The sequence below is a fragment of the Microtus ochrogaster genome, chromosome 6, assembly GCF_000317375.1.
Source record: "Microtus ochrogaster isolate Prairie Vole_2 chromosome 6, MicOch1.0, whole genome shotgun sequence".
Lineage (NCBI taxonomy): Eukaryota > Metazoa > Chordata > Mammalia > Rodentia > Cricetidae > Microtus > Microtus ochrogaster.
Window position 1 is genome coordinate 43025765 of NC_022013.1, and position 9607 is coordinate 43035371.

General features: G+C 43.7%; 1 protein-coding gene and 1 pseudogene across 1 annotated transcript in view; both read right to left on the reverse strand.

Annotated features, from left to right (window-relative positions):
• Fhit (fragile histidine triad) overlaps positions 1-9607 on the reverse strand; it is a 1440845-nt gene that overhangs the window by 1006710 nt on the left and 424528 nt on the right. The window lies entirely within an intron of this gene.
• LOC101998483 lies at positions 7609-7991 on the reverse strand (annotated as a pseudogene).

A 9607-nucleotide genomic window follows, 5' to 3' on the forward strand; every position in this document is an offset into this window, starting at 1 on the left:
CTTCTCTCTCTCTTCTCTCCTCTTCTCTCTCTCTCTCTCTCTCTCTCTCTCTCTCTCTCTCTCTCTCTCTCTCTCTGTTTGCTGCCTGCATATCAGGATATAAATCTCTTAGCTACTGGTCCAGTGCTATGCCAGTCTGCTTCCCACTGCAATGATCACAGACTAACCCTCTAAAACTGTAAGCAAGCAAGCTCCCATTGATTTTTTTTGTAAGAATTGCCTGGGTCAGGTTGTCCACTCTCTCCATATCTATTCAATATAGTTCTTGAAGTCCTAGCTAGAACAATAAGACAACAAAAGGAGGTCAAGGGGATATAAATCAGAAAAGAAGTCAAACTCTCACTATTTGCTGATGATATGATAGTTTACATAAGCAACTTCAAAAATTCTACCAAAACTTCTACAACTCATAAATACTTTCAGTAATGTAGCAGGATACAAGGTTAAGTCAAAAAGGTCAGTAGCTCTCCTTTACACAGGTGACAAATGGTGTGGCAGAAATCAGAGAAACATCACCATTCACAATAGCCACAAATAGCATAAAATATCTTGGAGTAACTCTAACCAAACAAGTGGAAGACTTGTATGACAAGAACTTTAAATCTTTGAAGAAAGAAATTGAGGAAGACACCAGAAAGTGGAAAGATCTTCCATGGTCTTGGGTAGGTAAAATTAACATACTAAAAATGGCAATCTTACCAAGAGCAATCTACACATTCAATGCAAGGCCCAGGAAAATTCTTCACAGACCTCGAAAGAATGGTACTCAGCTTCATATGGAAAAGCAAAAGCCCAGGATAGCCAAAACAATCCTGAGCAATATAAGAACTTCCGGAGGCATCACAATCCCTGACTTCAAACTCTACTATAGAGCTACAGTACTGAGAAAAGCCTGGTATTGGCATAAAAACAGACAGGAGGACCAATGGAACCAAATCAAAGACCCAGATATTAATTCACATACCTATAAACATCTGATTTTTGACAAAAAAGCATATTTAAAAAATGGTGCTGGCATAACTGGATATTAACATGTAGAAGAATGAAAATAGATCCATATCTATCACCATGCACAAAATTCAAGTCCAAATAGGTCAAAGACCTCAACGTAAAGCCAGCCACACTGAACCTCATAGGAGAGAAAGTGGGAAGTACATTTGAATGCATTGGCACAGGAGACCACTTCCTAAATATAAGCCCACTAGCACAGACACTGAGAGAAACAATTAACAAATGGGACCTCCTGAAACTAAAAAGCTTCTGTAAAGCAAAGGATGTGGTCAACAAGACAAAATGACAGCCTACAGAATGAAGAAAGAACTTAACCAACCCCACATCTGACAGAGGTCTGATCTCTAAAATATACAAAGAACCCAAGAAAATGGTTATCAAAAACAAAAACAAAAACAAATAATCCAAGAAAAAGAATGGAGTATAGACCTAAACAGAGAACTCTCAACAGAGCAATCTAAAATGGCTGAAAGACACTTAAGGAAATTCTCAACATCCTTAGTTATCAGAGAAATGCAAATTAAAACAACTCTGAGATTCCATCTTACACCTGTAAGAATGGTCAAGATCAAAAACACTGATGACAACTTTTTCTGGAGAGGTGGTGGGGAAAAGGGAACACTTCTTCATTGCTGGTGGGAATGCATGCTGGTACAGCCCCTTTGGATATCAATCAGTATGTCATTTTCTCAGAAAATTAGGAAACAACCTTCCTCAAGACCCAGCAATACCACTTTTGGGTATATAACTAAAGGATGCTCAATTGTACCACAAGGACATGTGCTCAACTATGTTCAGAACAACATTATTTTTTATAGCCAGAACCTGGAAACAACCTAAATGTCCCTAAACCCAAGAATGGATAAGGAAAATGTGGTACATTTACATAACGCAGTACTACACAGCAGAAAAAAATAATAGTATCTTGAAATTTGCAGGCAAATGGATGGAGCTAGAAAACATCATATTGAGTGAGGTAACCCAGACTCAGAAAGACAATTATCATATGTACTCACTCATAAATGGTTTTTAAACACAAAGGAATGAAAACCAGCCTATGAATCATAATTCCAGAGAACCTAGACAACAATGAGGACTCTAAGAGAGACATACATGGATCTAATCTACATAGTAAGTAGAAAAAGACAAGATCTCCTGAGTAAATTGGATGCATGGAGATCATGGGAGAGGGTTGAAAGGGAGGGGAGAGGAAGAGAGGGAAGCAGAGAAAAATGTATAGCACAATAAAATCAATAAAAAAATTAAAAAAGAATTGCCTTGGTCATGGTATTTCCTTACAGTAATAGAACAGTAACTAAGATACCAACAAAGATTATTTGGTCTTTCTGACTAATTTATTGAGTATCTATTATCTTTCAGGTAAAAGGAATGCAGAGATACTGTACTGCCCTCAAGAAGTTCATAGTCTGAGTGCTAAGTAGCTTTGCCCAGCCTTATAGCTAAGGGGGAGAAGCCAGGGCATTAGGATTGATCAGGTGGACTATAGGTCAGATTGACAGAGACTTCTTCATTGAGTTATGATTATTGCAAGATAGCATGGTGCAGACATCTCTAACTCACCTACTCCATAAGCTGAGGCTGGAGAATCAAGAGCTCCAGACTAGCTTGGGCAACCCTTGGCTTAGGGTAGATGAAGGCATTCGAAGACTAGGGAAATTTGCAATGATAGAGTGGGCATGCTGTATAAAAGCTAACCCTCCACAATGTGAAAGCCAGAAGACGCTCCCTTCATGAATCCTCTACAACACAAAATGGTAATGGGGCACCAGTACATTTGAAAAGCTTCATTGCCCCTCTTTGCCTTGTGTCAGACTGTAGGGTTGGAGATGTTGTTGCTCAGTTGGGTGAATTAAATGCAGTGGGTTTAATTGGGCCCCAAAGTTTCAGGGGTCAGGTGGCAGCATTGAATCACCAAAGGTAAGATCATCATAGTTACCATAATGGCCTACGTAATAAAGGAATGTGCATAATGGCCTAACCCATAATGGGCACCGCAGACAGAGTGATTTGGGGGAGGTTTTCTTTTAGTTTTTATTTTCTCTCTCTTTTCTCTCTCCTCTCTCTCTCTCTCTCTCTTTCTCTCTCTCTCTCTCTCTCTCTCTCTCTCTCTCTGTGTGTGTGTGTGTGTGTGTGTGTTTATTTTTTTAAAGACCAGGTCTCTCTGTATAGTGCCAAATATCCTGGAACTCACTCTGTAGACCAGACTGGTCTTGAACTCAGAGATCTGACAGTCTCTGCTTGTTCTAAGCACTGGGATTAAAGAAATATGTCACCACCACTCAAAGGCATAGAGATTTTATGGTGGCATGACACATGTGGATCTTTGGTACTGATTCATCAGTCACGGTGTTTCCACACATGAAATGGATGAGTCCATTGCATTTTTGCTTGATTGGCATAAGTAGAAAAAAAATCTCAAACAAACGAATGAAAGGCTCCACGGGATCATGGCCAAAGGGAACCTTGGCTGGTGAATCCATTTCTAGACTTGAGCCAGTTTGCAGACCCAGGACACCACGAATGAAGGGACAGTCAGGTTCCTCTAAGGTGTTTTACCAAGGTCCTTCCAAGTGGAGAAACACTGCTAGTATTTCTCCAGTCCTTCCCCAGAGGGACCCTAGGGACTCTTACAAGGGCAAATGTACACTGAAGAAATGGAAACAATAAGACTTTCCAGGATCTGATGGATATGGGTTCTGAATTAAGGCTGATTCTGAGAGACCCCAAGAAACATTGCGGCCCTTCAGTTTAAGAAGGGGCTTATGGAGGTCAAGTGATTCATGGAGTTTTGGCTGATGTCTGACTCAGTATGTCCAGTAGGTTCCCACACTCATCCTGTGTTTTTTCCTCCAATTCCAGAATGTATAATTGGGATAGACAGACTTGGAAGTTGGCAGAATCCTCACATTGATTCCCTGACCTAAGAGTAAGGGCTATTATAGCTGGAAAGACTAAATGGAAGCTTTGAGAGATGCCTCTGCCAGGCAAAATGGTGAACCCCAAACAGTATCACATCCTGTGAGGAACTGCAGACGCTAGATCCACCATCACAGACTTGGAAGATGCAGGGTGGTGCCCCCCGCCCACCTCCCTTCAACTCTCCTATCTGGATAGTGTGCAAGACAGATGGATTGCGGAGAATACATTTGACTAATCGAAAATTCCACTAAGTAGTGACTTCGACTGCAGCTGCCGTTCCAGATGTGGGGTCCTTTCCTAAGGAGATTACACATCTCCTGGTACATGGTATGCAGTAATTGATCTAGCATGGACCCTTTTCTCAGTATCTGTCCATAAAGGACCATCAGAAGCAATTTGCTTTTGATTGGCAAGACCAACAGTATACCCTTACAGTTTTACCTCAAGGATATATATTCTTTCAAACCCTATATTATAACTTAGTTAGAAGGAATCTTGCTTGTATGTTTCTTGCATGAAATATCACATCGGTGACATTGGTAGCATTATGCTGACTGGACCAAGTGAGCAGGTGGCAGCAGCCACTTTGGACTCACTGTTAACACATGTGCATATCAGAGATGGGAAATAAATCCAACAATAATTCAAGGGCCTTCTACCTCAGTGAAATTCTTAGGATTTCAGCGGTGGAAGTTTGCAGAGACATTTCTTCTACAGAGGATGTTACTGCACCTGGCCCCTCCCACCACTAAGAAAGAAACCCAGTGTTTAGTGGGTCTATTTAGATTCTGGAGATGGAGAATTCCTCAATTGGATGTGGTCCTCTGGCCCAGATACTAAGTGACTTAAAAGGCTGTTCGTTTCGAGGGGGGGAGTGTAACAGGAGAAGGCTCTCTTCGCCTGCTTGCTTTTGCTTTCGCTGGCAAGTGCATTCCTTCACGGTTATTACAGCCTACTTATTTGGGATCCCAAGATATACTGAAGACCAGCTGAGACACCATAGAACAAATGCTAGATTCTCAGACCATCCATTGGTAGACAGCCACTGTTGATGAGCTGGGCCATGGTCTGTAAGCCACTCTAATAAATACCCTTCATAAACAAGATTCATTCTCTCAGTTCTGCTCCCGTAGAGAATTCTGACAGATACAGCAACTCAGAGAAGATCTGTCTGAAAACGAAGTATTCAGTGGTAGATCACTTGCCTGGTCTGCACCAGGCCCTCAGTTCATCCATCAGAATTCTCAGACCACCCACCCCCTAAATATCCACACATATTGTTGGTCTCCAGAGTTGCTGTCATCTGATTAGGTCAATTTTGATTTGTTTTAGTGGCTTGCTACAGTGATGGGTGGGAGAGTCTCAAAGCAAAAAGGAGAAGGGTTTTAAGAGCAGGAGCTGAAACAGATAGATGAGACCGCCTGGCTTTAAATGTGAAGTCCACTAGCTTTCTGTTTGTGTGGCCCTTGAAGACTCATCTGCTCTTGCAATCAGCTCATTCCTTTCTATGCAAGACTTGCTCATCACGCTCACCTCAAAGCTCTGCTGGGTACTCACGGTGGTCATCCTGTAAAGCTCTGCTGAGTACTCACGGTGGTCATCCTGTAAAGCACACCCACCATAATGCTCAAACCAAAGCCCCCGACATCACCACTCTGCTGCATTTCATCCTCCCGTTATATAGCAGCTCGGTTGCAGCAGACACGTATAATATAATTTGTCTTTTTCAGCGCACGGTTCAGTTATATTAAGGACAATCACATTTTCTACCGCTCTCACCATCCATCTTCAGAACAAATATTTTTTTAATTCCTCCCCACACTGAAACTTCTCATTCCACGACACACACCAGGATTGATCTTTTGAGCCACCCTAGTACAAAAAGATACCTCAGAAAGCTGAGGATGGGCTTTTGTCATTGGAACTAAGGGTATTTTCCAAACCCAAGTACCCTGCAAATCGAATAGAGCGCCGCCTCTTGTTGTTTGGGCAAATGCATTCCAGCCATGGGCTCTGCCCACTGGAGTCACTTTCTGGGCAAGCATCCACCTCACTTCATCTTTCAGTGTAGAGAAAAGCACCTAAGCAATGTTCTTCCTGAAGTTCCAGGAGACCTGTCCTCTGGTACCCTGGATGCTGTGGGGATGGATGACTACTAGCAGTGTGTGCTCTTCAGTGGACAGTGAACAAGGATCTACCTGTATCTCCAGGAGCATCAGGCGGTATGAGTCCAGGCAGACCTGAAGATAGCCCCTGACTTTTTGTGCCCCTCCAGCTGTTGTCACCATGCTGGTCACACCGTGCTAGCATGTTCCCAGTTGGCTTGCATTTCTGACCTTGGATCTCTCCTATTGCAGTGGAGCTGAAGTCATTTGTAGATGGGAACCCCATCTGTGCTGTCAGTACCAAGTCTGCTCATCTTTCCAGTAGATGGTTTGCCTAAAGCTGCAGCTAAGGATGATGGGAGCAGACAGACTGCTGTAGGAATTCCTAACGCCAGTAGCTTTAAGTTACCCGCTCAGTTGGGCGTGCCCTCTTATATATGAAAAGCCTGCATCTGGCCTCTTTTCTGGCTGTGGAGTTCCGTTGCTGTTCCCCATTCCAACAGAGGAATGTGATCTGGGAGTCTACCCCTAAATAAATAACCCTCTGTTATACTCAGATCTGAGCTAGGGAGAGATTTCTTTTAAGCGTCCTTCAATCGACTGTGGAAGAAACTGCGAAGGCTCACTTCCACAACTAAAGCCCAGTCTTCTGTATTGCCAAAGAAGCATCCCAAGGTATCGCCCTCCCTGAGTCAACTGATCCTGAACTTGGTGGATCTGTCACCGTCTGCCTAGGGATATCAACCTCATAAAGACCCCCAAAAGTGTGAGCCTACATGTAGCTCTAAAAATGCCTGCAATCACTTTGCCTGCAGGACTCGGTCTCTCCCTTCACCTGCCTCCAACCACTACTTACTGCCTCCCAAACTTCTAACAGCGCTCTCTTCTGTGTCTAAGGTGGAGGTGGCAGCAGCTGTGTCGAAACACTCGGAGACGGTGAAATGTCCTAACTGTATCTATGTTTTGATTTGCTTCAGAAGAGGTGTGCAAAGCGTGGCAGTGTTTCCCACTTTTGTTATCTCAGGTAAATCATTTCACCTCTCTGGGCTGATTTTCCTTGCTGAAAATTTGAGGAGTGGGGCGGAGGGGGAAAGGGGACACAGCAGTGTCACACGGTCCTGAGAGAGACGAAATGAAATGAATGCAAAATGCTTAAGTCGTGCATGAGTGAGTGGAGTCATGATGCTGATCACAGAGAATTTCTTTTTTTAAAAAAATATTTATTTATTATGTGTACAATATTCTGTCTGTGTGTATGCCTGCAGGCCAGAAGAGGGCACCAGACCCCATCATAGATGGTTGTGAGCCACCATGTGGTTGCTGGGAATTGAACTCAGGACCTTTGGAAGAGCAGGCAATGCTCTTAACCTCTGAGCCATCTCTCCAGCCTTACAGAGAATTTCTTTAGGAAACCCCCCTCTCCACTTTGTAAAAATAATATCCATCTTTCAAGGACTTCCTTTATCAGGGAACAATTTAGTCAAGAAAAAAATGTTTTGGTTTTTTTTTTTTTTGCAGGAATCATCAGTTTATTATAAAAGGAAGCACGGAAATTATTTACATGATGAAGAGCTCAGAACTTCGGCGGAATGGGCAGCTTCACGTGACACCATTTCAACAGCGATCAGTCCACGTACTTTCCAAGAATGTCATCGTCTCTAAATAAGAAATAATCCTTGTCGTCTAGAACGACTTTGCTGCCTCCGTACTCTGGGAGGAGAACTTTGTCTCCAACCTTCACGCTGACGGGTTGAATCTCTCCACCCTTTCCTTTCGCGCCTGATCCCACAGCCACTACTGTTGCTTGCAGTACTTTCCCTTGCGACTTTTCTGGAAGCATGATGCCACCTTTGGTCACCGTTTCGGCAGCACTCCTTTCAACCAAGACTCTGTCAAATAGCGGGAGAAACTTTCGGAACGCCTGTCCAGCCATGACTCGCGCTGCCACCTTCGCTTCTTGGACTCTGCCAAAAAATGGGTTTTGAACCAAGATGATCACTTGGAAAATCGAAAGGGACACTGAGAAGTGGCACCCACAGAAAGCAGGGCAAGAAGACATAGGACAGTTGTTCTGGTGTTCCATGTCCCTACTGTTCACTTCTGATTAAAGGGATCCCCAAAGAGCTGCAAGAATTAACATATATGAGTCCCTCAAATGGCATCTATTGTGGAGGGCTACCCCAGCTGGTAAAAGCAGGTAGGCTTTTATGTCTCCCCAAAATTAATGCCTAACGACTCAATACCTGTAATAAACTATTTTGCCACAAGAAAAGGCTTGGCATTTGGGAGCCACGACTTTCATTGTATACTAAAAGCTGGCCGTGAGTTACCACTGTGCTTTTAGTTGAGGAAGCCAAGCAAGAGTTCTGTGAACAGCAACTCAGAGTGCTCAGTTCCAGCATAAGGCCCAAATGCAGACCACTTAGTGTCAAATACAAATACCATGAGGGGCTATCATGACAATCACAATTAATCAAAGCCCTTCTGGAGCACTGGTCAGAGAGATGGGATGGAAGCTGGGATGACTTTGAGTACGGTGCAGAACTAAAAGCAGATGGCCTGTGTGCCTGGCTCATCCCTTTGTATGTCTTTGGGAAGACTTAAGGCAAAAGGGTATACAATTGGCCAAGCTTGGCATCTCCTTTCTGGAAGGGCTAACCAACACTGGTGGGGACCATTCTGTCCTTTGGCCAGAGCCCACAGCGTGGTAGGAACTCTACAGTTGGGATTATAGACTAACATTGAAGGCACTGCAGCCTGAAGCCGGATTCATTGCTCACCTAGGCAATCAGCTTGGGTTGGTTTTTTTAGGTTATGGATTTCATTCTTATTGGGAAACTGTCACCAGCAGAAAAATGCATAGTATCTAAAGTCATAGGGCACATCCGCTTCTAAGATACCTACTATGTACTCCATAGCAAGCCATATGCACTAATGTGAATATTAAGTCCAGACCTCAGGTCCAATTCCCTGAATGCCCTGTACTAATGGCAACTTCCTTCTTAGGGTTTACAGAACTGAAAAGTATCTCATCTCATGAGTAGGCAACTAGGATCAGAAGTGTATTGTTCGGTCTTGTTTAAACCTCTACCTGCGAGCAGGCACCAAGCGACCAGTCTGTGAGTACCAGTTCTAAAGGCATGTCTCTAAATCTGCATCCAGAGATGATCCTTTCGGCATAAGAAGCGCCCATCTTCTGATGATCCATCCCATCACAATCGGGCTCTTTCTCAGCCACCACCTCACCTTGTCGCTGCTGGCTTCCATGGTGTGCCAAGCTGAGTAACCCTTGTGTGGGTCAGCAACCTGCTGCTGGTGTTGGATAGCATCTTTGCTCGAATGTCAGGGGAATTACAACGAAGTGTGAATCTCCTTTGGATGTTGGTCAGCGGGCTTTAACTATTACTCCAGCAGAGCTTGGGTCAAAGTCCTGGGGAAACAGGCACAAAGAGTGCCCACCATCTGTACAGGTATTACATGGGGCTATGATCTACAGTGTGCACACCGTCTGTACAGGCTTACATGGGGCTATGATCTACAGTGTGCACACC